The 26,430-nt window shown below is 30.8% G+C and overlaps 1 pseudogene across 1 annotated transcript in view; it reads left to right on the top strand.

Annotated features, from left to right (window-relative positions):
• The first annotated feature begins 230 nt into the window (after positions 1-230).
• LOC143224721 (uncharacterized) overlaps positions 231-26,430 on the top strand; it is a 63,375-nt pseudogene continuing 37,175 nt past the window's right edge. The window contains exons 1-7 of the transcript XR_013013410.1: positions 231-332; positions 3,626-3,779; positions 14,336-14,413; positions 15,804-15,902; positions 17,419-17,549; positions 21,538-21,643; positions 25,402-25,519. The product of XR_013013410.1 is annotated as an uncharacterized LOC143224721 (transcript). The remainder of the gene's footprint in view (positions 333-3,625; positions 3,780-14,335; positions 14,414-15,803; positions 15,903-17,418; positions 17,550-21,537; positions 21,644-25,401; positions 25,520-26,430) is intronic.

The following is a 26,430-nucleotide window of genomic DNA, read 5'->3' as shown; positions in this document are numbered from 1 at the left end:
TTGTTCCTGTTGTATGCAGACAAAGGTATTATTTTAGTAATATGTCAGTGTCTTTCAGGATAGTTTTGTTCCTGTTGTTTGCAGACAAAGGTATTATTTTAGTAATATGTCAGTGTCTTTTCAGGATAGTTTTGTTCCTGTTGTATGCAGACAAAGGTATTATTTTAGTAATATGTCAGTGTCTTTTCAGGATAGTTTTGTTCCTGTTGTATGCAGACAAAGGTATTATTTTAGTAATATGTCAGTGTCTTTTCAGGATAGTTTTGTTCCTGTTGTATGCAGACAAAACTGTTTAGAATATTCTGGATGAAGGTTGATCTGCGTTACACAAGGTAACAAATCATCTTTATAAACTTACGATATAATATACTTTCCTTCAACACAACTAAATAATACCAAATTTTTTATCAGTGATCATATCTCAAATCTATACATGTAAAAACAGCTCATTTGGGTTGAGAAAATTTTTTACGTAGAGGAGAGAATAACATTTTGACCTTCTTTGGTCATCGTCAGGTTCACAAAGAAAGAAAGAGGTAACTGACCGGAAGCTGACCACATGTTTGAAAGGGGTTGTGTAACTGAGTGTCGGAATGTAGAGGGCATACTTAGATGTTTGATTATATTTATTAATATGGGTATAAAGGTGATCCTTTGTATTGGTTTATTTTGGGCTTGAGTTGTTGTATAAGTAAGGCTTTGTCAACTTTGCATTTGTTTATGTTTGTTTCTACTTAGTATTTGAGTGTTTTCTATGGTTATGTTGTGTTTATTTGACTTGCAGTGTTTGAAAACGCAGAAGGTGACTTTTTATGTTCTTTGAATCTAGTTTCCATTTTTCTACTTGTTTCTCCAATATACAAGTCGTGGCAGTTATCACATTGTATTTTATAAATAATGTTAATGTGGTGTTTGTCAGTGTAGTTTTTACATAGTATAGATTTCAGTTTTGTGCCTGGTTTTTGAATAATTTTGGTATTAACTGAATGTCATACTTTGTTACCAGTTTTGCCAAATGTTGGTTATTTTTCTACTGATGTCGGGAATATATGGTATGCAGCAGTATATGGTTTCATGATTTTTTGATTTTTGAGATATATTTACTTTTGTTGGTTGATTTTGCTTTCTGTCTGGGTGTCTGCATATATTGTTTTCTACGGTTTATAGAGGAAACTTATTCATGTTGATGAAGTATTGTTTTATTTTGTCTAATTCATCATTAGTTTTATCTGATGAACATAGTTTTATGGCTGTGTTTATTTGATTTCTTAGTATATTGAGTTTTTGTTTTGTTTCATGTGCTGAGTCCCAAGGAATGTATAGTCCAGTATGGGTGATTTTTTTGGTGGATTTCTTTTAAATTGTGTATCAGTTTTTGTAATTTTGAGATTAAGAAATGATATTTGATTGCTTTCTTCTTGTTCACATGTGAAGTTGATGTTGGGATGTATAGCTTAATGTGATTGAAAAAATTAAGTGTGTGTTCTGTAGATGTGAATCCCACAACCGTGTCATCTACATATCTGTACCATTATAGTGGTGAAAGTAATTCTGTGTTAATTGCTTTTGTTTCAACTTATGTCATAAAAATATTGGCTAGAACTGGTGATACTGGTTGCCCATGCATAGGCCATATTTTCAGAGCATCACCTTTAACACAAGAAGGAAGTCGTTATTAATTTACACATCCCAGTGGTTTGTTTGTTTCTCGGTATTTAAACTAAATTTCCTGTTTACATCATTTCATTAAGTCTGATCTATTTAAATATGACAAACTCTTGACAGCTTCAGACTTGTGTTTTATAATTGAATTTAAAAGTATCACCATCTCACGATCTTACCAAATAGATAAGTCATAAATTGTTTGTTTATTAAAATCTTCTGTTGATTGTCATCATGTTGTTTTCTGAAGATAAATATTTGTTTTACTGATGGCTGTTGTGAGGCTGTTTTCTGAAGATGAATGTATGTTCTTTTGCTGGCTGTCATGAGGTTGTTTTCTGAAGACAAATGTTCGTTTTACTGCTGACTGTCGTGAGGTTGTTTTCTGTAGATAAACGTTTGCTTTGCTGCTGGCTGTTGAGGTTGTTTTCTGAAGATAAATATTTGTTTTACTGCTGGCTGTTTTAAGGTTGTCTTCTGAAGATAAATGTTTGTTTTACTGCTGGCTCTTGTGAGGTTGTCTTCTGAAGATAAACATTTGTTTTACTGCTGGCTGTCATGTTTATCCTTTAAGTTCATTTCTTTCAGAAATTTCTTCCTGTCAGTTACCATAATGCTCATGTCTGTTTTTTGAGTATTAGCTACTCGTTGTTTGCAATAGTTCATTTAAGGCTGTTTTCCAACATTTAGTAAATGCATCAAAGTGTGATTTATTATAGATAATAAAGTATGTCTGTTATTTTGATATGTATTACCAAGAACAAAATGAAAGTTATGGAAATGTCTTTATTTTACAAGTAGTAAACTTCAAGAAATATCTTTATGTTACTATTAATGTACAACCAGATCAAGCAACTTGTTAAAAGTAAATATCTTTATGTTACTATTAATGTACAACCAGAGCAAGCTACTTGTTAAAAGTAAATATCTTTATGTTACTATTAATGTACAACCAGATCAAGCAACTTGTTAAAAGTAAATATCTTTATGTTACTATTAATGTACAACCAGATCAAGCAACTTGTTAAAAGTAAATATCTTTGTATGTTACTATTAATGTACAACCAGATCAAGCAACTTGTTAAAAGTAAATATCTTTATGTTACTATTAATGTACAACCAGATCAAGCAACTTGTTAAAAGTAAATATCTTTGTATGTTACTATTAATGTACAACCAGATCAAGCAACTTGTTAAAAGTAAATATCTTTGTATGTTACTATTAATGTACAACCAGAGCAAGCAACTTGTTAAAAGTAAATATCTTTATGTTACTATTAATGTACAACCAGATCAAGCTACTTGTTAAAAGTAAATATCTTTGTATGTTACTATTAATGTACAACCAGATCAAGCAACTTGTTAAAATTAAATATCTTTATGTTACTATTAATGTACAACCAGAGCAAGCTACTTGTTAAAAGTAAATATCTTTGTATGTTACTATGAATGTACAACCAGATCAAGCAACTTGTTAAAAGTAAATATCTTTATGTTACTATTAATGTACAACCAGATCAAGCAACTTGTTAAAAGTAAGTATCTTTGTATGTTACTATTAATGTACAACCAGATCAAGCAACTTGTTAAAAGTAAATATCTTTGTATGTTACTATTAATGTACAACCAGAGCAAGCAACTTGTTAAAAGTAAATATCTTTATATTACTATTAATGTACAACCAGAGCAAGCTACTTGTTAAAAGTAAATATCTTTATGTTACTATTAATGTACAACCAGAGCAAGCTACTTGTTAAAAGTAAATATCTTTGTATATTACTATTAATGTACAATCAGAGCAAGCAACTTGTTAAAAGCAACTCTGAAGTTCAAATCTAATTACTCACTTATAGCTAAATTGAGTTTACCATTCTTATGTTATCATTGATATCGTGTAAGAATTTGAAGTGATAAAAGGATGCATCCCTGGACTTGTTTTGATTTTCAAACATTTTCTTTCCAGAGATGCCACCTTGAAGGTGTTTAAAAGATAATTAACACGTGCAGTATATAAATAAGATAGAACATGTGACCCGTGTATGTGAAGTGCTAGCACCCATAAAGGATGATTAAATGAAACAATGGATATTCAGTATGCTGAGAATGAAGAACCTCAGGTATGCTGTTTGTTTGTGAGAAATTTCACTGGTTTTTCTATAAAATTAATAATGTATCAGTTTGTGTGTTTTTGACAGTGGAAAATATTGATATTTGTATATTACCTACTCCATGTCATGAATATCATGTTTTGATTTCTACTTCAGTAAGACTGTTATTTGGAAGTATTTGTTTTTTAACCTGTCTGTTATTCAAGGGTCAGAAATTCACATCAAATAAGGTATTGCATTATTTGTAGTCTGCTGCTTCTAACAAGAATAATTCAGCTGTGATAAAGTGAAAAACTTACTAATGCACCTTAATGGAAATAATGTATAGAATTGATGTCATTGGATATCTAATCTTATTGTAGAATGTGCTTCACTGTAAGGAATGTGTATCAGGTTTTATAAAATGGTTTAGTGGTATTTACTTAAGTAAAAAGCTTGATTTTAGATTAGTAAAATGAAAAAGTTCAAATAAGTTACCAGATATAAAACAGTAATATGGATAGAGGTGTAGGTATTATAACAGATGTTGATAAATCATACAACGAGATTTAAAACATCTTTATACATTCTAGTATTAATTTGCTATTTTCAGTTCGCATCAAGAGCAAGTCACTGCTCACCTTACTTATTTAATAATGCCCACGTGTGTGTATTTTATGATGCTGATTGTGTAGTAAACAAACCGTATATGTACTTGACAATTATTTACTGAACATTCAGAAACTCCTGTCAGCCCCCATTTAAACTTTCATTGTGAAAGTATTTCAATCAAGTTTTCATACTTTACAATTTGAGAGTCCTTATTGTCATATTTACCTTTTGATAACAAGGGCAAAAATTAGTTTGTTTAGTACCATCAATATTTATGTTGTCATCCTTCCACTGTTGGTCACCCAAAGTGTCCGTACATCTCCAACGTTTTTTTTATGCTTCAAATACATAAGTATTAACAATAAACAGCCAACCTGATAAAGGCAAACTTTTTGTCATTCAGTTTCTCTACATCAGTAAAATACTGCAGTTTAATTGAAACGTAGAACTTGGTAGACTAGCCTAGAAATAACTAAATCTAGATTTGGATTGTGTACATAAATATTAAATCTAGGCTGCATGTAGATAAATTATTTTAGATCTAGGTTGAAATTTATTGTTGGTATTGTACATATCATTAGAGGTTTATATGCTAACAGGAAACTTCTATTAAAAGAATAATACTAAAGATAAAGTTGTATGTAATAAACTTTTATTGGTCTTGTTAAGACTAATATTTGGACTTCATAACAGAGAACCTGTATTGTCTTATTACCAGTCACAGTATAGACACAGTATAAACCACTTTATGCATTGTTTCCTCATTCTGTGTAAATAGGTCAATATCTGTATTTTTCTTAAAGCCATGAATTTGGATGTCTCAATATTTCACTGGCCACCTTTCATATGTCAATTTCCCATTTTGTGGATACAAATCACTGTGCCTGCTCTTTTTTGAAGCCTGAATGTTTGTGTCTCAATATTTCTTCATAAACATCTTCAAAGGCCACGCCTCCTTCCACACCACGAAACAGCTTGGGTAAACTTTGCTGAATAGCACCAAACATGGGACGAGAAAAGTGGACAAAGGTTTTGTTCTCTGATGAGAGAAAATTTAACCTGAATGGTCCAGATGGCTTCTAACGTTACTGGCACTATAAGGATATCCCACCAGAGACATTTTCTACACGATACAGTGGAGGAGGTTCCATCATGATCTGGGGTGCTTTCTCCTTCCATGGAACAATGGAGCTTCAGGTTATAAAGTGGGGTGAAACAGCAGCTGACTACATTGGCATGTTGGAGAGAACATCCTTATTGACTGAAGGCCCTCACTTGTGTGGAAATGATTGATCTTTCAGCAGGACAACACTGCAATCCACAATGCCAGCAGGACAAAGGACCTTTTCTTGGCTAATAACATGATTCTTTTGGACCATCCAGCGTGTTCCCAAACTGAACCCGATTGAAAATTTTGGGGTGGATGGCAAGGAAAGTCTATAGAAATGGACGCCAATTCCAAACAGTGCATGATCTTCATGAAGCCATCTTCACCACTTGGAATGACATTCCAGCCAGCCTTCTGCAAATGCTTATATCAACCATGCCAAAGCTAATGTTTGAAGTTATTCGCAATGACGACCGTGCAACTCTATACTGAGACCTCTTGTTGGGCATTTCCTACCCTGTTTAGGACTTCCTTTTGTATGGTCTTAAACTTTTGACCAGCTAGTATTTAGGCTAGTTTCATAGTGTTCACATTTTCCCTATTAAATGGTAAAAAGGTTTTTTATTTTTATTTTCCCTTTTCTTATTTTCATCTTCCGAAGCTCTACTCGAATAAGTGGTTAAGTCTAACGACTCAAAATGCATATTTTTTCTTTATGTTCATTGGCCTCAAGATTTTGGCCAGCAGTGTATATATATTTATTATTTTTATTATATTGGCCTTCCAGTCATGCCTACGTAACATTACATAACTTGTATTGATGCTGTACATGTGAGTTTATGTTATGTATCCAATAATATAAAACTGATCTTTAGTCTTGGCTGTGTTTTAGTGGACTAGTAGTTTGTAATATAGAATCATATTTAAAATATTATACATAGGTATGTACATAGATTACTAATTGGAAATAAAGTAAGCTTATTCTTCATAAGATATAGAATAGTAAATCAAACAATCATCTCTTCTTGCTACAACCTTTGAATTTGGTTGTTGCTGGATATAGGTTGCTAAGTTTTTGAAAGTTTCACATGTGGAGGATATTAAACCAAATTTATTTTAAGTTTTATTTATAGAGTTGAATAACCAAAGCATCATAAATAACTAGAATTCTACTATAATTTATTAAGTTTAGTATTTGAGATTTTTTTAGATTTTATAAAATACAAAACTTTGAGCAGACTAAAGACTCAACCTATCTCTTTGAAAATATGGATTGAAAGAACATGGAAGCCTTTTCAAAGGTTAAAATGACAGGGAAATACCACTGTGGACTTTCTAAGCTGTTAATTGGTTATTCACATGTCATACACTGTAGAAAGTGTGTACAAGGAACCATTTCAAAAAAAATGAAAAGAGTTTAGTGGGTCTAACATGTTTTATTCAGTAAATAAGCCTTATTTTAGGAGAATAAAAAGGTATGAGGTTCTCATTTTATATTCTAGCTTGTTAATATTATTAGTTATTTGAGTTTCTGATTTGTATGAAACTATAAAAGTATTTTGACATTACAAAATCTGATTTTAAACAGTGCTGCATTCAGTATACCACATTACTCACACTATATATTTAGTTGTGTTCTTTTAATATTTAGTTTTAAATTAAGAAACTAACTTGTATGTAATACAAAACTTGAATTACAATCTACAATTTGATTCCCAGCTTATTGACACAAGTTCATAAAATACTAGTTCAATCAAATTTTTAATGCATGTTAACAAACAAGATGACATGGCTTTTGAACACTTAACTGTTGTGAAAAGGTTAAACATATCTAAGTGACTTTGGCAAGAATACGGTTATAAAACTATGTAAATTAGGATACTTATAGACCATTTTGGTGATATGTGTGTGTTAATACACTCTATAATAACATACAAAGTTTAGAGGTGCTTAAATATGCAACAAAGAAAACTAACTTTAACCCAGTAGTAGTTAAAGTTATATTTGCAACCCGTTCAAGCCATTTCTAAACTTTGTCTCAATGTGTTTCTGTACATTTTGTCTTGGTTACACAAATAACAATAGTTATACAATAATCTTTCTACACAGTGTTTAATAATTAACAGTGTTTGTCCATTGACTAGTAATTTCAAGTGAAAGAGGTAGGCAGAGTAAGGTAGTAATCTCTGTGAACACCAAACAGACCTATGAGATAAACTCCATTGTCTTCAGGAATATTAATTTATGCAGTATCCACATCCACTTCCACCTTTGTTTCAGCATAATTTGAATCAGTCAAGGTAGATAGGACACAAAAGAGAAACATACAAAATAAAACTGTCCAATGTAATAGAGTTAATTGGATAGTTGTATTTTGTAGGTTTCTCTTCTGTGTCCTATCTTATGAACAGTAAGTAATCAATGAAAATTCAATGACTTCTTATATTATTTGTAACAGAAGAACTGTGACTAATATTCAAATTATGATGTTCTTGGACCTAAGGTGAAGTTCAAAAGGTTATATAGAAAATCTTGCCTTGTCTTGTGGACATCAGCATGCTGGAATTGCTTTATAAACACAATTTCCACTTGTTGAGCAAAGAAACTTGTATCTTGCATTCTATGAAATATTTGTTAATAAAACATAATTCTATATCAGTTAGTATACACGTAGCAGTATAATATTGATGATTTGTTTTGTATCAGTTAGTACACACGTAGCAGTATAATATTGAAGATTTGTTTTGTATCACTTAGTACACACGTAGCAGTATAATATTGAAGATATGTCTTGTATCAGTTAGTACACAAGTAACAGTATAATATTGAAGATATGTCTTGTATCAGTTAGTATACACGTAGCAGTATAATATTGAAGATTTGTTTTGTATCAGTTAGTACACAACGAAGCAGTATAATATTGAAGATATGTCTTGTATCAGTTAGCATACAATACGTAGCAGCATAATATTGAAGATATGTCTTGTATCAGTTAGTACAACAACGAAAGTATAATATTGGAGATTTGTTTTGTATCAGTTAGTATACACATACAGCAGCATAATATTGAAGATATGTCCTGTATCAGTTAGCATACACACGCAGCAGCATAATATTGAAGATATGTCTTGTATCAGTTAGTATACACAACGAAAGCAGCATAATATTGAAGATACGTCTTGTATCAGTTAGTACACAACGAAAGCAGCATAATATTGAAGATATGTCTTGTATCAGTTAGTACACAAGCAACAGTATAATATTGAAGATTTGTCTTGTATCAGTTAGTACACATGTAGCAGCATAATATTGAAGATTTGTCTTGTAATCAGTTAGTACACATGTAGCAGCATAATATTGAAGATATGTCTTGTATCAGTTAGCATACAACGCGTAGCAGCATAATATTGAAGATTTGTTTTGTATCAGTTAGTATACACACGTAACAGCATAATATTGAAGATTTGTCTTGTATCAGTTAGTATACACACGTAACAGCATAATATTGAAGATTTGTCTCCATCAGTTAGTATACACACGTAGCAGCATAATATTGAAGATATGTCTTGTAATCAGTTAGTATACACGCAGCAGCATAATATTGAAGATCTGTCTTGTATCAGTTAGCATACACGAAGCATCATAATATTGAAGATATGTCTTGTAATCAGTTAGCATACAATACGTAGCAGCATAATACTGAAGATCTGTCTTGTAATCAGTTAGCATACAATACGTAGCAGTATAATATTGAAGATCTGTCTTGTAATCAGCTAGTAATATGCAGCAGCATAATATTGAAGATCTGTTCTTGTAATCAGTTAGTATAATAACGAAAGCAGCATAATATTGAAGATTTGTTTTGTATCAGTTAGTACACAACGCAGCAGCATAATATTGGAAGATATGTCTTGTATCAGTTAGTATACAATACGTAGCAGCATAATATTGAAGATCTGTCTTGTATCAGTTAGCACAACAACGCAGCAGTATAATATTGAAGATATGTCTTGTATCAGCTAGTACACAAGCAACAGCATAATATTGAAGATTTGTCTTGTATCAGCTAGTATACAACGTAGCAGCATAATACTGAAGATTTGTTTTGTATCAGTTAGCATACAACGCAAGCAGCATAATATTGAAGATCTGTTTTGTATCAGCCAGTACAACAACGCAGCAGTATAATACTGAAGATTTGTTTTGTATCAGTTAGCGTCAACAACGCAGCAGTATAATATTGAAGATATGTCTTGTAATCAGTTAGTATACACATACAGCAGCATAATATTGAAGATATGTCTTGTAATCAGTTAGTACACACGCAGCAGCATAATATTGAGATTTGTTTTGTATCAGTTAGCATACACATAGCAGCATAATATTGAAGATATGTCCTGTATCAGTTAGTATACAATACGTAGCAGTATAATATTGAAGATATGTCTTGTAATCAGTTAGTATACACGTAAGCAGCATAATATTGAAGATATGTCTTGTATCAGTTAGTATACAATACGTAGCAGCATAATATTGAAGATTTGTCTTGTATCAGTTAGCACAACAACGTAGCAGCATAATATTGAAGATATGTCTTGTAATCAGTTAGCACACAAGCAACAGTATAATATTGAAGATTTGTCTTGTATCAGTTAGTACAACATGTAGCAGCATAATATTGAAGATTTGTTTTGTATCAGTTAGCATACAACGAAAGCAGCATAATATTGAAGATCTTGTTTTGTATCAGTTAGTATACACGAAAGCAGTATAATATTGAAGATTTGTTTTGTATCAGTTAGTATACACACGTAACAGCATAATATTGAAGATTTGTCTCATCAGTTAGTACACACACGTAACAGCATAATATTGAAGATATGTCTTGTATCAGTTAGTATGTCAATACGTAGCAGCATAATATTGAAGATTTGTCTTGTATCAGTTAGTATACACGCGAAAGCAGTATAATATTGAAGATTTGTCTCCATCAGTTAGTATACAATACGTAACAGCATAATATTGAAGATATGTCTTGTATCAGTTAGTATACACATACGTAGCAGCATAATATTGAAGATTTGTTTTGTATCAGTTAGTATAACGAAGCAGCATAATATTGAAGATTTGTTTTGTATCAGTTAGTATACACACGTAACAGCATAATATTGAAGATTTGTCTCTATCAGTTAGTATACAATACGTAACAGCATAATATTGAAGATATGTCTTGTATCAGTTAGTATACACACGTAGCAGTATAATATTGAAGATATGTCTTGTATCAGTTAGTATACACGAAAGCAGCATAATATTGAAGATCTGTTTTGTATCAGTTAGTATACACGTAGCAGCATAATATTGAAGATATGTCTTGTATCAGTTAGTACACACGTAGCAGTATAATATTGAAGATTTGTCTTGTAATCAGTTAGTACACATACGTAGCAGCATAATATTGAAGATTTGTTTTGTATCAGTTAGTATACAACGCAAGCAGCATAATATTGAAGATTTGTTTTGTATCAGTTAGTATACACACGTAACAGTATAATATTGAAGATTTGTCTCCATCAGTTAGTATACAATACGTAACAGTATAATATTGAAGATATGTCTTGTATCAGCCAGTATACAATAATGTAGCAGCATAATACTGAAGATATGTCTTGTAATCAGTTAGTATACAACGAAAGCAGTATAATATTGAAGATTTGTTTTGTATCAGTTAGTACACACGCAGCAGCAGCATAATATTGAAGATATGTCTTGTATCAGTTAGTATACACGTAGCAGCATAATATTGAAGATTTGTCTTGTATCAGTTAGTACAACAACGAAAGCAGCATAATATTGAAGATATGTCTTGTATCAGTTAGTACACAAGCAACAGTATAATATTGAAGATTTGTCTTGTATCAGTTAGTATACACGCGCAGCAGCATAATATTGAAGATTTGTTTTGTATCAGTTAGTATACAACGTAGCAGTATAATATTGAAGATATGTCTTGTATCAGTTAGTATACACGAAGCAGCATAATATTGAAGATATGTCTTGTATCAGTTAGTACACAACGCAGCAGTATAATATTGAAGATTTGTCTTGTATCAGTTAGTACAACACGCAGCAGCATAATATTGAAGATATGTCTTGTATCAGTTAGCACACAAGCAACAGCATAATATTGAAGATTTGTCTTGTATCAGTTAGTATACACGAAGCAGTATAATATTGAAGATTTGTTTTGTATCAGTTAGTATACACATACGTAGCAGTATAATATTGAAGATATGTCTTGTATCAGTTAGTATAACAACGAAAGCAGTATAATATTGAAGATTTGTCTTGTAATCAGTTAGTACAACAACGTAAAGCATAATATTGAAGATATGTCTTGTATCAGTTAGAACACAAGCAACAGTATAATATTGAAGATTTGTCTTGTATCAGTTAGTATACACGTAGCAGCATAATATTGAAGATATGTCTTGTAATCAGTTAGTACACAACGAAAAGCATAATATTGAAGATTTGTTTTGTAATCAGTTAGTACACATACGTAACAGCATAATATTGAAGATTTGTCTTGTATCAGTTAGCATGTCATACGTAACAGCATAATATTGAAGATATGTCTTGTATCAGTTAGTATACACGTAGCAGCATAATATTGAAGATATGTCTTGTATCAGTTAGTACACACACGTAACAGCATAATATTGAAGATTTGTCTTGTATCAGTTAGTATACACGTGAAAGCAGCATAATATTGAAGATTTGTTTTGTATCAGTTAGTATACAACGAAAGCAGCATAACATTGAAGATATGTCTTGTATCAGCTAGTATACAACGAAAGCAGCATAATATTGAAGATATGTCTTGTAATCAGTTAGCATACACACGTAGCAGCATAATATTGAAGATATGTCTTGTATCAGTTAGCATACACGAGCAGCATAATATTGAAGATTTGTTTTGTATCAGTTAGTATAACGAAAGCAGCATAATATTGAAGATATGTCTTGTAATCAGTTAGCACAAAACGCAGCAGCATAATATTGAAGATTTGTCTTGTAATCAGTTAGTACAATAACGAAAGCAGCATAATATTGAAGATATGTCTTGTAATCAGTTAGCACACAAGCAACAGCATAATATTGAAGATCTTGTCTTGTATCAGTTAGCATACAACGCAGCAGCATAATACTTGAAGATTTGTTTTGTAATCAGTTAGTATACACGCAGCAGCATAATATTGAAGATATGTCTTGTATCAGTTAGCATACACGAACGCAGCAGCATAATATTGAAGATTTGTCTTGTATCAGTTAGTACAACAACGCAAGCAGCATAATATTGAAGATATGTCTTGTATCAGCTAGTACACAAGCAACAGCATAATATTGAAGATCTGTCTTGTAATCAGTTAGCATACACGAAAGCAGCATAATATTGAAGATTTGTTTTGTATCAGTTAGCATACACACGTAGCAGTATAATATTGAAGATATGTCTTGTAATCAGTTAGTACACAAGCAACAGCATAATATTGAAGATCTGTCTTGTAATCAGTTAGCATACACGAGCAGCATAATACTGAAGATCTGTTTTGTAATCAGTTAGCATACAATACGTAGCAGCATAATATTGAAGATATGTTTTGTATCAGTTAGTATACAACGCAAAGCATAATATTGAAGATTTGTTTTGTATCAGTTAGTATAACGAAAGGCATAATACTGAAGATCTGTCTTGTAATCAGTTAGTACGTCACATGTAACAGCATAATATTGAAGATATGTCTTGTAATCAGCCAGTATACAATACGTAACAGCATAATACTGAAGATATGTCTTGTATCAGTTAGTATAATAACGCATAGCAGCATAATATTGAAGATCTGTTTTGTATCAGCTAGTATACAACGAAAGCAGCATAATATTGAAGATCTTGTCCTTGTATCAGTTAGGATATAACGAGCAGCATAATATTGAAGATATGTCCTTGTAATCAGTTAGTATACAACGAAGCAGCATAATATTGAAGATATGTCTTGCATCAGCTAGTACAATAATACGTAACAGCATAATATTGAAGGCCTTGTCTTTGTATCAGTTAGTATACAACGAAAGCATAATATTGAAGATTTGTCTTGTATCAGTTAGTATATACACGTAACAGCATAATATTGAAGATTTGTCTCTCATCAGTTAGCATACACACGTAACAGCATAATATTGAAGATATGTCTTGTATCAGTTAGTATACACATACGTAACAGCATAATATTGAAGATATGTCCTTGTAATCAGTTAGTATACAACGAAAGCAGCATAATACTGAAGATATGTCCTTGTAATCAGCTAGTACAACAACGTAGCAGCATAATATTGAAGATCTGTCTTGTAATCAGTTAGTACGCACCGCAGCAGTGTGACGAGATCTGTGTTGTATCAGTTAGTATAAAACGCGCAGCAGTGTGATGTCGCGATCAGTTAGCATAGCATACGCGCAGCAGTGCGACACTGAAGATATGTCTCTGTATCAGTTAGTATACACATGTAGCAGCATAATATTGAAGATTTGTCGCGGCATCAGTTAGTATGCACGCGCAGTAGTGTGATCGAGATTTGTGTTGTACCAGTTAGTATACACGCAGCAGCAGTGTGATATTGAAGATTTGTCTCAGATAAGTTGGTATACACGCAGCAGTATAATGGTGAAGGTTTTTTTGTGTGTGTCTTCAAATAATTAGTTCTGCTTCAGTTAAACAGAACAATGTATAAATTATTAACTGGTAGTTAAAGTGGTTGATTTTAATGTGTATTGTACTGTTCAAATTTATTTTTGAATTTGTTACAGAAAGAGCCACTACATTTTAATATCAACTATGAAGGATTGTCAACGGATGTTCCCGAAGTTGTTCATAAAATACAACAAGTAATGCAAGAACTACCACAGGCGTATGATTACCACCTTGATGATTAGACATCTATGTATCAAATTTTAAAACTTAAATAGTTTTTATATTGTTCAAATGGAATTTTGTAAAACTTGATAGTGTAATATAGCAAGAAATAGGAAATAAATGTTTAACTTGGACTTATGTTAAGTTTAGGGTAGATTTAACTGTAAACATTGCAATAAGAAATCATCATTTCTTGAAAGTACAGTTAACTTAGTTTCTCTCCTCATTTTTCTTGTCTGCCTGAAGCCATTATTACAAGTTTTGTTCATGTCCCATATCACAAGATCATTAGGGGGTTGGATGATGCAGCTTTGAAAATAGTTGTAGGATATACTTAACTACCATTGGATAGAAACAGTTATATACTGTTCGTGTTCCGTTGAATACATTGGTAGGGAAATAATTTCTGGTTTTAAGACAGAGTGATTAAATTTAGTTTCTACAGAGAAGAGCAGATTGATTTATTGTAAAGTTTAGAAGACTTGGGAACAAACCACAGATATGGGAAACTGTGTGTTGATTCCTGGAAAATTTTTATTTGTTGGATTATATTTTCCTCTTGGACAAGACATCGTATAGCGACATACAACACATTAGTGACTCAAATTCTTATTGAATATTATTGTTAAGTTTATCATATTTGAACATTGCACATAAATAAATTTACTGAAAACAAAGTTTTTTTTTTCAACAGACATGAACTGATTTTGACCAACAATACTATTGTTAAGAATGTTGTTAACAAACAGACACCATTTGAGAAGATCAGGTTTTTAGGTTACCAGTAAATATTTTTTATCCTATGTGGTATTTTTATAATCTGTAGCTGAAATTGGACAGAATTAAAGTTTCAAAAGAAATGTGTGAATGATGATGAATTTGAAATTGACTATATATATATATATATAACTTTCTCATCATAATATCATATATATATATATATATATATATAACTTTGTCATCATAAAGTACTTTGACTATATATATACCTTTCTCATCATAATATCATATATATATATATATATATAACTTTGTCATCATAAAGAAAGTACTTTGACTATATATATAACTTTCTCATCATAAAGAAAGTACTTTGCTTTCCCAAAAGTGTTTCAGAACAAAATTTTTGGAAATTTCACAACATAAGTGATAGAAATACTAAATCAGATTATTCCCATTTTTCTAAAATGAACTGTTTGCTGCTTGGTGCATTTCATGCATCTTGGTTGAACATTCCTACTGACTAATGTTAATGAAATCCTCTCACACCTTGTCTGAAAAGGTTGAAATTCACTTGGTTTTGACCTCCTTTTTAACTTTTATATTTTTCTAATGCTAAACAATAATTTATTCTTTTACAAGGTGGCTGAAAAGGTGTTATTTCATTGGCGGACATTCCCCATTGTTCTCCCACCTCCATTAGCAGTACTGACATCTGGTGGTGATTCTCTAACACGCAAGGTAACTTCCATACCTTTACTACTTTATTATTAAAAGGTGTTTGTATGGAATGAGAAAACTGTAGATGTAAACAGTAGATATATATACGTATTACTTTCTATTGTACAAAATTAACTGACCTTTATACATCTGTTTCTCTCATACAGCAACTTTGTTCAGTGTTTCAGGAAATTGTGAAAATAAACTATATCTTATATTTTTATAGCTAAATTGTAGTCAGTAGTTCTAAGTAAAACAACTTGTAAACTATATTAAAAGTCTTATAAGCTGTGTGTGGTAGATCCAGTTTACCAACACTAATTTACAAGTTGGCTTCACTTCCTGTTATAAGTAACATGTATAACAGCTCAAACAAATTTGTACAGTTATTCATACCACCTCTTTGAATGGACTTACCCTATTTTTTGGACTAGAAAAAAAACACTAAGCTAAGTATCTGTGGGATAGTTATTGTAGTATTAACTTGGGAACTCCTTAAATAATTTTACAAGACAACAAAAAGAAATCCTTTGTTATTTAGTGGTTGATATTTTACACACCCAAGTTGTGTCTTCAACCAAGCATTTCACTGTTGTAATGATAACAATGTTTTCTTGGTAAAGTGCGCAAAACTTGTTTGTATATGTTTGCAAAATACAGTCCTGAAATATGGGTAGCACTATTTTAAGCTTAGCCATCTTCTTTGGTGTGGAGACATGTCCTACTTGGTGTTTAGAGACCTGTATATTATGGGTTTTAAGTTTGGTAATTTATAATTATCTTTGATTATGCTGGTTACACTAAATTGTTTTTTTATAATATGAAGACTATTTTTTTTATATTTTGTCTTTTTTTTCTGAAATTTACTTTAACAGTTTAATATGTTAGAAAGCTACTAACATTTTCTGAACAAGTACAATAAAAATGTTGAACTTATGTAAAGGAAGGTTGGAGATGTCATTCTGCTGTATCTTAACATTATTTGTTAAAACTAAACTCCCTTAGAGGGTATTGTCCTTTTATATCTTATCTTTATATGTTAAAAACTTAACTAACTCACCAGAAGCAGGAAGACATTGTCCTGTTATTTATTAACATGTATGTTAAAAAACTGAATGCACTTAAAGGAAGGTGGGAAGGTATTTTCCTGTTATATCTTAAGAAAATAGATAACTAGTATGTAAACTTTGAAAAATTCAGTTGGTTTTGTAAATTATCTCGTAAATCAGCAAGTTTTTCAATGTTGTAACAAAACCAGATAATTAATGTCCAATTGTAGTTTTTGTTAACTTATAGTTGAATCCCTAGCAAAGTATGAGAAACTACATGAAACTACACTTGGATAGATTGTCATAATAACCGTTTTATACACTAATGGTGCTTGATGTATTGTTGTTTCACAGTAGTTTGTATCAGGAAAATATATTATTTTTTCAGTATATTTACAACTGTCAGTTGAACTTCCATAAAAGTCATTTTTATTTACAACAATTAAAACCTTATGTTTGTTTCACTCACGTTTCTTGTGAATGTAAAGCCGAAGCCACTGAATCTTCGAGATTTGTTTTTAACACCATCATTTGATGAGATTGAAGCTGTGGCGGTCAACATTAAGGGCGAACCTCGTAGGTTAAATGAGAAACAGCTTTGTAGCATTCGTGCAGAAGGGTAAGTGTGTTACCTTCACAAATATTCTTAGTTCCTTTAACTAGTTTAAGTTGTTAATATAGTTTTCTTTTTCACTAATTGTCAAACTATTTGTGCTTTTAAGAAGTTTTTAAACTTGAGAAATAGTAGTACAAAACAATAACTTCACACACATCACATTTTGAACCATACCAATGTTGGTCATACTACACACACATCACATTTTGAACCATACCAATGTTGGTCATACTACACACACATCACATTTTGAACCATACCAATACTGGTCATACTACACACACATCACATTTTAAACCATACCAATGTTGGTCATACTACACACACATCACATTTTGAACCATACCAATGTTGGTCATACTACACACACATCACATTTTGAACCATACCAGTGTTGGTCATACTACACACGCATCACATTTTGAACCATACCAATGCTGGTCATACTACACACACACATCACATTTTAAACCATACCAATGCTGGTCATACTACACACACACATCACATTTTGAACCATACCAATGTTGGTCATACTACACACGCATCACATTTTGAACCATACCAATGCTGGTCATACTACACACACACATCACATTTTTAACCATACCAATGTTGATCATACTACACACACATCACATTTTTGAACCATACCAATGTTGATCGTACTACACACACATCACATTTTGTGCCATACCAATGCTGGTCATACTACACACACATCACATTTTGAACCATACCAATGTTGATCATACTACACACACATCACATTTTGAACCATACCAATGTTGGTCATACTACACACATATCACATTTTGAACCATACCAATGTTGGTCATACTACACACATCACATTTTGAACCATACCAATTTTGGTCATACTACACACACATCACATTTTTGAACCGTACCAATGCTGGTCATACTTCACACACCACATTTTGAACCATACCAATGCTGGTCATACTACACACACATCACATTTTGAACCATATCAATGTTGGTCATACTTCACACACATCACATTTTTGAACCATATCAATGTTGGTCATACTACACACACATCACATTTTGAACCATACCAATGTTGATCATACTACACACACATCACATTTTGAACCATACCAATGTTGGTCATACTACACACACATCACATTTTGAACCATACCGATGTTGGTCATACTACACACACACACACATCACATTTTGAACCATACCAGTGTTGGTCATACTACACACACATTACATTTTGAACCATACCAATGTTGGTCATACTACACACACATCACATTTTGAACCATACCAATGTTGGTCATACTACACACACATCACATTTTGAACCATACCAATGTTGGTCATACTTCACACACATCACATTTTAAACCATACCAATGTTGATCATACTACACACACATCACATTTTTGAACCATACCAATGCTGGTCATACTTCACACACCACATTTTGAACCATACCAATGCTGGTCATACTTCACACACCACATTTTGAACCATACCAATGCTGGTCATACTTCACACACATCACATTTTTGAACCATACCAATGTTGATCATACTACACACACATCACATTTTGAACCATACCAATGTTGGTCATACTACACACATATCACATTTTGAACCATACCAATATTGGTCATACTACACACACACACATCACATTTTGAACCATACCAGTGTTGGTCATACTACACACACATCACATTTTGAACCATACCAGTGTTGGTCATTTAAAAATTAACAAGTTTTACTGTTGCAGACGGTACTCATGGTTATAGATAAACAACTACCATTTTAACTTTTTATCATCAAGAGAACTAGATTCTTTGATAGATTGTTTAAGCAGAGTATTCATGATGAAACTTTGTAGAATGGATGACAACTGCCTGTTGTGGAGACAAGTGTAGGGAATGACATTTCAAAAGTCTTTTGCTTTGACCTGAAGACGAAAGGTGGAAGACTTTCAAAACGTTGTCCTCTACACTTGTGTCTCCACTGCCTGAAGATGAACAGTGGAAGACTTTCAAAATGTTGTCCTCTACAGTTGTCATCCATTCTACAAAGTTTCATCGAGAATTAGACTGTCTGGATATATATAAATATCTATTAGAATTAGATTGTCTGGATATGTATAAATATCTATTAGAATTAGACTGTCTGGATATGTATAAATATCTATTAGAATTAGATTGTCTGGATATATATAAATATCTATTAGAATTAGACTGTTGGATATATATAAATATCTATTAGAATTAGACCGTCTGGACATATATAAATATCTATTAGAATTAGATTGTCTGGATATATATAAATATCTATTAGAATTAGACTGTCTGGATATATATAAATATCTATTAGAATTAGACTGTCTGGATATATATAAATATCTATTAGAATTAGACTGTCTGGATATATATAAATATCTATTAGAATTAGACCGTCTGGATATATAAAATATCTATTAGAATTAGACTGTCTGGATATATATAAATATCTATTAGAATTAGACTGTCTGGATATATATAAATATCTGTTAGAATTAGACTGTCTGGATATATATAAATATCTATTAGAATTAGACTGTCTGGATATATATAAATATCTATTAGAATTAGATTGTCTGGATATATATAAATATCTATTAGAATTAGATTGTCTGGATATATATAAATATCTATTAGAATTAGACTGTCTGGATATATATAAATATCTATTAGAATTAGACTGTCTGGATATATATAAATATCTATTAGAATTAGACTGTCTGGATATATATAAATATCTATTAGAATTAGACTGTCTGGATATATATAAATATCTATTAGAATTAGACTGTCTGGATATATATAAATATCTATTAGAATTAGAGTGTCTGGATATATATAAATATCTATTAGAATTAGACTGTCTGGATATGTATAAATATCTATTAGAATTAGACTGTCTGGATATGTATAAATATCTATTAGAATTAGACTGTCTGGATATGTATAAATATCTATTAGAATTAGACTGTCTGGATATGTATAAATATCTATTAGAATTAGACTGTCTGGATATATATAAATATCTATTAGAATTAGACTGTCTGGATATATATAAATATCTATTAGAATTAGACTGTCTGGATATATATAAATATCTATTAGAATTAGATTGTCTGGATATATATAAATATCTATTAGAATTAGACTGTCTGGATATGTATAAATATCTATTAGAATTAGACTGTCTGGATATATATAAATATCTATTAGAATTAGACTGTCTGGATATATATAAATATCTATTAGAATTAGATTGTCTGGATATATATAAATATCTATTAGAATTAGACTGTCTGGATATGTATAAATATCTATTAGAATTAGACTGTCTGGATATGTATAAATATCTATTAGAATTAGACTGTCTGGATATATATAAATATCTATTAGAATTAGACTGTCTGGATATATATAAATATCTATTAGAATTAGACTGTCTGGATATATATAAATATCTATTAGAATTAGACTGTCTGGATATATATAAATATCTATTAGAATTAGATTGTCTGGATATATATAAATATCTATTAGAATTAGACTGTCTGGATATGTATAAATATCTATTAGAATTAGACTGTCTGGATATGTATAAATATCTATTAGAATTAGACTGTCTGGATATATATAAATATCTATTAGAATTAGACTGTCTGGATATGTATAAATATCTATTAGAATTAGACTGTCTGGATATATATAAATATCTATTAGAATTAGATTGTCTGGATATATATAAATATCCATTGCTATTCTAAAAATCTCAGGAAAAAAATTAAGAGCTCAAACTTAATAGTGAAGTTTTACTTTGTTTCTAGATATTATTTGAGTTTCTTCACTGTATTTTATTTAGTATTAACAGATGTTTGATTGAAACAAATAATTCATGGTATAATTGTTACTTTTTTTTTTATCCATTGTAGAGAATTTGAAGTGGAAAGTGTGAATTTTCCTGGTCAAGTTCATAGATGGCAACTTAGTCAAATTTTACAGAAAGGGACACAGAAAGTACATCTTACATTGCTTAGGGTTTGTATTCACATAGTTTTTCATGTCTTTATAGTGCTAAACTAGATGGATTATTTTTGTTGTGAAAATGATTTATATGGTATATCAGTGTACATCTTATGAATATCTGTCTCAAAAGCAGAACTAAGCTAAACTCTTTTGCCACATGATTCATAGAATCAACCGATTTCATAACCGTTTTTTTTCTCATTATAGTTTGTGAACTATAACTTTTAATACAGTATGCATATCTTCACAGAAGTGGTCAGGCTTTAATCAGGCATAACAAGTTTTTTGTAAACAGTCATTTTTTAAATAAGTTTTACCAGTGGGTGGTCATGAATTTATGGATTTTTATTATTATTATTAATAGTCTTGTGTAAAGTGATTTTCATGTTAAAATAAATACTTCATTTCAAAAATCTCAAATTTCATTTGTGTAATTTCAAAAATCTCCTAAATAAATTTGAAACTTTTCCATAAAACTTTGTATTTTATTTGTTATTTTCTCTATCATAACTATACAAAGTCAGTTATACTGACCTTGTAACCATCAGAAAAAAAAAAATGAAATAACTCTTAAATTATTCATTTTTTTCTTTCTAGGATTTATTCAAATTGTGATGTGAAACCACTTGTTTATCCTAAATAGCTTTTAATCTGTAATATTATACATTTCTTTATACTTAGATTTTACTGTTTTATTATCATCTGAACTATATCTAACTAATATTCTTGTCACTAAAGTTGTAAATTGCATGGGAAATCTCCAGCCCTCATTACATTATCAAATTTTATAATCGTCTCTGAACATGCCTCATTAAAAATTATTCTTTATTTTACCTTATCTAATCTAAAAAGCTTCCAAATTTTACATCTTAGGTATTTTTATAGTAATAATAAAAAGTAGAAAAACAGTAAGATACCTGAATCGTCTTTCTCATTGACTGTTGATGACAATTTTAATTTTTATACTAACAGCACTATTGCACTAAATTTTAAAATTAATTAAATAATGTGCCAAAGGACATAGAATTATCACATGCAAAAGCAAATGATGCTTCATAATTATCACAAATTTGCACTGAGTTTATAATTACCTATTAACCCTATTGCAATGGACATTCTATACTGTGCATCTCATGAGGTTTTAATGACTTACATTCAAAATTTAATCAGATTACTTTTGTTTGTTGTAAGAATTAAATGAATGTTAATGTAACATAACTGTAAATGAAAATGTAAAAATAACAATCTCTTTTAGGCTAGTTAAGGTTAGATTAGGTAAAATAATTTAAAAACATGTTTCACAAGGCATGTATGCAAGCAACTCAGAGTAGGTTGTGGTTCATGTAATTCAATAGCGTAATGTATTTCCAAGTAATTTACAACATATAGTGACATGAACAGTAGTTAAGTGTGCTTCAAAGAGCAATCAAAAGGCAATAAAACAATAACATTTAAGAATACATATATTTATAATGTTACAGGTTTAAAGATACTTGGGATAAACAAATGTAGTTTCATGTTACAATTTGAAATCATTCTAGAAAGATAAAGGGTTATTTAGATTATTAGTTTTTTTGGTGGTTACGAGGTGGGTAAAATTGACCAATCTTGTATAAAGTTAGAGTAGGGAAAATATCAGATAAAATATAAAGTTTTACTGAAAACAAACATTTGAAATGTATTTAGGAGGTTTTAGAGACTACACAAATGATATTTGAAATAATCAAGATAAAAGAATTTGTAATCTTAACATGAAAATCACTTTGCACATGGACTAGGCAAAAAAAAACAGTATATTCATGGACAAATCTTTTTTAGTTCATTAAAAATACTTCACTAAAATATGATTTTTTATATCTGAAAGATTTATAGTGCTTACTGCAATTCTGCAAAATCTTAAGATGTATGTATAATATTAAAAGTTAGTGATATTAAAACTATAAAATTTTAAACAAGTACAAAGAGGTCACGTGGTTGGTCAAATTGACCAAGCCTTTTTTGAGAGTTGATTCTGCACTGGTGAGTTTAATTACCTGTTAATGTTGTTCTGGTGAGTTGTTAATTACCCCTTATTTTAAGTTGATCCTTTCACTGCAGGAAGGTTAGAGTGCATGTCATGACTTTTAGAATGTTACATTTAAAATGTTATTGAATAACTTTACTATTAACATGTCAATAAAATTGACATCAAAACACAGTTTATAATTGAAATTTTAATGTTATATATGTTTTAATTTCTTAATTTAAAATGAAACATTAAGAAAGAATAATACTAAATTTCAATTTTTGTTGCATAGCACCTTCTATATTGTCTTGTTACTCAGTTTTTATTATGTCTACTGTATAATACATGAAGTGGTTAATGAATTAGAAACTTGAATCTGGGAGAGAGGCAAGCTACTACAGTTTTGTATACCTCTGGTCTAGTCCACCTACTTCTTTTAACTGAGTGTTTACTGCCAACAGCAAAAGTAGTTCATGTGTACATAAATCTAACAGTCATTTGTAAATAGTTTGAAAGAGAAAGTAATAATTTGCCAAAACAACCATGTTGTTGCTCTGAACAGATATGAGAATTTTTGTCATATATAGCTTGTTCAGAAACCCTAGTAACTTATAGGGGTTTTGTATGCACTAATACAGTAAGTTGACAATTATTTTGTTTTCACCTTCCACTTGGAAGAATAAACAAGGCTTAGCATGTGTGATATACACCCTCATGAAATCTCGTAACACTGTGAGTAACTCAGTTGTTTTTCGAAGTATTTTTTATGTATTCTTCTACATGTTAATAAAAAATAATTAAAATTTAAGTATATGAATAAATATTTATTGGTTAATGAATAAGTTTGCTGAAAGGAAAATAGTTTTTCATATATAATCATGTGCACAGGTATATTGTTAGGGTTGAGGTAGTAACAGATGGAATATTTTTACTGACAAGATGTTTAATATTAGGATTTGTTTAATGTTACGTAAATGAAGTTTGAGATTTTTAAGAAAAAATTAAAGTACTTTTAATTTAAAATTCATTTTGCACTTGGAATAGCAAAAGAAAAAAAAATCAATATAATCACGGACAAATCTTTAAATATTTCATTTAAAAACGTTCTTTTGTGTGTACAAACAACATTTACTGTTTACTAAGAAGCTGCCAAATGTTAAAATATACTTACTATAGTAAAAGTTGTAGTGTGGAAACTAATGAGTACAAAGTGGTAATGAGGCCTGTCAGATTGATTTACCCTATGTTGAGACAGCCCGGCATAGCCAGATGGTTAAGGCACTTGGCTCAGAATGTGAGGGTCACAGGTTCGAATCCCCGTCACACCAAACGTGCTCCTCCTTTCAGCCATGAGGGCATTATAATGTGACGGTCAGTCCCACTATTTGTTGGTAAAAAGAGTTGCCCAAGAGTTTGTGTCTGTGGTGATGACTAGCTGCCTTCCCTCTAGTTACACTGCTAGATTAGGGATGGCTAGCGCAGATAGCCCTCGAGTAGCTTTGAGCAAAATTTGAAACAAACCAAACCCCATGTTGAGAGAGATATAATGTTGATCTGAGATTTGTGGTTAGGTGTAATTAAGAAGTGTTTATTATGGTTATCTTTTGTGAATTTGCACCATTTGACTTTGTTTTTTTAACAAGGCAGTTTGATAGTTAACCCTTGATTATGTACTTATATTACTGCTGATACTGATCAGTGGCCTGATGTTATTAAGGTACAAAGAAATCCTTCTATGAATGTAAAATGTTTATTGCCCTAACAGGATATTGCTCTATCTCTCCGACTTTTGTTTGTTACTGCCCAGAACAGACTTCACTCGGAATTTTTCAGTGTATCAGGATCTGTCCATTCCTTGTTGCAGGGGTTGTTGCTGCTGACAGGTGAGTGAAACTGTTAAAACTGTATTGGAGCGAGTTACTCATAAGTGTTTATGTAATATATTGCTTGGTGATAAACAAAATATATTAGGTCTTATTTGTATATTAATGTGTTTGGCACATTTTGTTGTTTATTAACCAAATTGAAGTTGGTATGAAATCTACACATATTAATTATCACGTAAGGATTATTAACACAGGTTTTAGAGACTATGATTCTGTGTTTAAACTTTTCCCTGGTATAATTTTACATTGTAACAAAGACTCAGTTTTTCTAATTTAAGTGTTCACAAGTTCTGTGGTTTATTGTTTTCTTTAGGCATTACTTTGATGTGGTATAAAACTGGAAATCTAATTTTGCTTTGTTTCTTAAATGCTCATATCTTCCCTGAAATCTAATATTGTTTAGTTTCTTATGTACTCGTATCTTCCTTGAAATATAATATTGTTTAGTTTCTTATGTACTCGTATCTTCCTTGAAATATAATATTGTTTAGTTTCTTATGTACTCGTATCTTCCTTGAAATATAATATTGTTTAGTTTCTTATGTGCTCGTATCTTCCTTGAAATATAATATTGTTTAGTTTCTTATGTGCTCGTATCTTCCTTGAAATATAATATTGTTTAGTTTCTTATGTACTCGTATCTTCCTTGAAATATAATATTGTTTAGTTTCTTATGTACTCAGATCTTCCTTGAAATATAATATTGTTTAGTTTCTTATGTGCTCAGATCTTCCTTGAAATATAATATTGTTTAGTTTCTTATGTGCTCAGATCTTCCTTGAAATATAATATTGTTTAGTTTCTTATGTGCTCGTATCTTCCTTGAAATATAATATTGTTTAGTTTCTTATGTACTCGTATCTTCCTTGAAATATAATATTGTTTAGTTTCTTATGTGCTCGTATCTT

Source organism: Tachypleus tridentatus, chromosome 9 (assembly GCF_004210375.1).
Source record: "Tachypleus tridentatus isolate NWPU-2018 chromosome 9, ASM421037v1, whole genome shotgun sequence".
NCBI lineage: Eukaryota > Metazoa > Arthropoda > Merostomata > Xiphosura > Limulidae > Tachypleus > Tachypleus tridentatus.
The sequence above is the reverse complement of the archived record's forward strand: the minus strand, read 5'-3'. Positions and strand labels throughout refer to the sequence as shown.